This window comes from Helianthus annuus, chromosome 3 (assembly GCF_002127325.2).
Source record: "Helianthus annuus cultivar XRQ/B chromosome 3, HanXRQr2.0-SUNRISE, whole genome shotgun sequence".
Classification (NCBI taxonomy): domain Eukaryota; kingdom Viridiplantae; phylum Streptophyta; class Magnoliopsida; order Asterales; family Asteraceae; genus Helianthus; species Helianthus annuus.
The window spans coordinates 616686-619333 of record NC_035435.2 but is presented as its reverse complement, the minus strand read 5'-3'; the positions used below and the strand labels follow the sequence as shown (position 1 = coordinate 619333).

At 44.6% G+C, this 2648-nt stretch overlaps 1 non-coding gene across 1 annotated transcript; it reads left to right on the top strand.

Moving 5' to 3' along the window:
* The first annotated feature begins 2331 nt into the window (after positions 1-2331).
* On the top strand, positions 2332-2438 carry LOC118490945. Its single transcript, XR_004890170.1, has one exon. It is a non-coding gene; the product is annotated as a small nucleolar RNA R71 (small nucleolar RNA).
* Positions 2439-2648: the final 210 nt, after the last annotated feature.

Below are 2648 nucleotides of genomic sequence, written 5' to 3'. Positions count from 1 at the left end.
CGACGCTATCGGTTGTAAATTTGTAAAAATATAACCTTTTTAGAACTTGTTATTCCCAAGTTAAACCAAGACAAGTAAAAAAAACGAAAAGTTTTTGAAAAAATTTGGGGTGTTTAGCGGTTCCAATAGAGTTTTGTGTAAGGCTTGTAATTAGGATTTGCAAAATTCAAGGTTTTAGCATCCCCCCCACACTTAAATTACACATTGTCCTCAATGTGTCCCAAAAATAAGATTTTCGGTTGATTAGAATGTGTAAAAGTGGGTTAAAAAGCAAAGATTTTTGTTACTGGCATCCTGGACACGGCCCCGTGGTGACCGGGCACGGCCCCGTGGTCAGGTGCCAGTAACAGAAATTAAAGAAATAAGACAGAAGCCTGGACACGGGGGCGTGTCCGCTGAACACGGCCCGTGTCCAGTTACCTGAACTGGGCGTTTTTCTGCAGGTGGCTCAGCACGGGGCCGTGTTGGTTGGGCATGGCCCGTGTTGAGCCTTCTGTGATGGAGATTTGTGTCGGGTTGCTCTGTTCTTTGTGCATGGGGCCATTTTTCTCGTTCCCTTTTTCATCCATTACCACCATGAGCGTGTTTTATTTCTGCAAATTAAAACTAAAAGATTAAACTAAACTAAGGATAGTTTCGCGGAATGCCTCCGTGGTGCGCCACGTTTATAAGGGTCCTTGGCTAGACCCAATGCGAGGTTATATGTTTTCTGAGTGGGATGCCTGGCGTCCCATGTTACACCGTCGGAGAGCAGCATCCAAGCTCGAATCAATAACCTTCATGTAATTGACCGGGTCGTCGTCCTCTATTCTCTTCCCAACTCCGAACTTCACTTCATCATCCCCATACCTCAAGGTGAGTGTCCCGTCATTCATATCTACCACTGCTTGGGCGGTGGCAAGGAAGGGTCTCCCTAGTATAAGGGGGACCTCGGTGTCTTCCTCCATATCGAGTATGACAAAGTCAGCTGGATAAACGAATCTGCTTACCTTTACCAAGACATTCTCGATGACACCTTGTGGGAATTTGACGGATCGATCAGCGAGTTGTATGCTCATTTTTGTAGGGCTCGTGGTTCCTAAGCCGAGTCTTTTGAACATTGATGAGGGCATGAGGTTAATGCTAGCCCCAAGGTCGGCTAAGGCATTACGAACTGGTGATTCCCCTATTGAGCAGGGAATCGTGAAGCTTCCGGGATCGATTTTCTTTTGGGGAAGTTTATTGAGTACGAGGGCGGAGCATTCTTCGCCTAAATTGACTAATTGCAAACTTTCAATTTTCTTTTTATGTGTAAGGAAGTCCCTCATGAATTTAGAGTACCTGGGCATTTGGGTTAGGACTTCGATAAAAGGAATATTGACATGCAATTGTTTTAACAGACTTTCGAACTTTGCGAATTGCTCATTGGTCTTTTGACGAATTAACCTACCGGGGTATGGAACTCGAGGAGCCTTGGTAGGCTCTGGTGACGGAGGGGAGTTCTTTTCCTGCAGAGGTGTGGGTACTGTTTCTTCCGTTGGTGGTAGCACTTCTGCAGGCCCTACGGTGCGGTTCCGTAGTGTGATGAGGTGAACTTGCGCTTTTGGGTTCGTTTCGGTATTGCTAGGTAATGCGCCTTGCGGTCTCTCGGAAAAATTTTGAGCTATTTGATTTAATTGTTTTTCTATGTTTTGAATACTAGCTTGTTGATTTCTAAAATTTGATTCTAATTGTAAAAATCTTTCCGAGTTTTTCTTATCAGTGTCGGAGACGAGGCGAGATACAGTATCTTCGAGCCTTTCTCGTCCACTTTGTTGTTGAGTGAAATTTTGTGACTCATTTCTTGGTTGTTGAAAGTTTGTTCGTTGGGTTTGTTGGTTACTACTATTGCCGGGTTCCCTCCAACCAAGGTTTGGGTGGTTTCGCCATCCTTGGTTGTAAGTTCCCGTTGGGGGACCCGACGGCCTAGGTCTATTATCAATGTAGTTTACCATTTCTTGTTGATCGTCTGCTTCTTTCATACAACTCCAATTTTCATGTGACCCACCACACCCTTCACAAGCCATAACCGAGACTGTTTTTGTCATTTCCAATTTTTTTATCTTTGAAGAAAGGGCCTCGATTTGGGCTTGTAAAGAAGTGCTTTCATCGACCTTATGGGCGCCCGGGGCGATAGACTTATTTCCCCGGGGGGTGTGCCATTGAAAATTGGTTTGAGCAATTTCCTCAATTTGATTATATATTTCGTGTGGGCGTCGATTACCTAAAAGTCCCCCGGAGCTAGAATCAAGTGTCTGCCTAGTGTGTGGCAACAATCCATTATAGAAAGTGGATACTTGTTGCCATATTGCAAGGCCGTGATGGGGACACTTGCGTAATAGCTCCTTGAACCTTTCCCAAGTTTCATATAAGGATTCCCCGTCCTCTTGTGAATATGTATTAATTTCAGTCGTTAACTTAGCAGTTTTAGCGGGAGGGAAATACTTATATAGAAATTTTTGGGCTAGTTCATCCCAGGTGTTTACCGATCCAGCTGGGAGGGCGTTGAGCCAAGCTTTCGCTCGGTCTTTTAGTGAGAAGGGAAACATACGGAGGCGGATGGCGTCGTTTGATGCTCTATTGATCCGAAAGGTATCACATATTTCCATGAAATTAGTTATATGTAGATG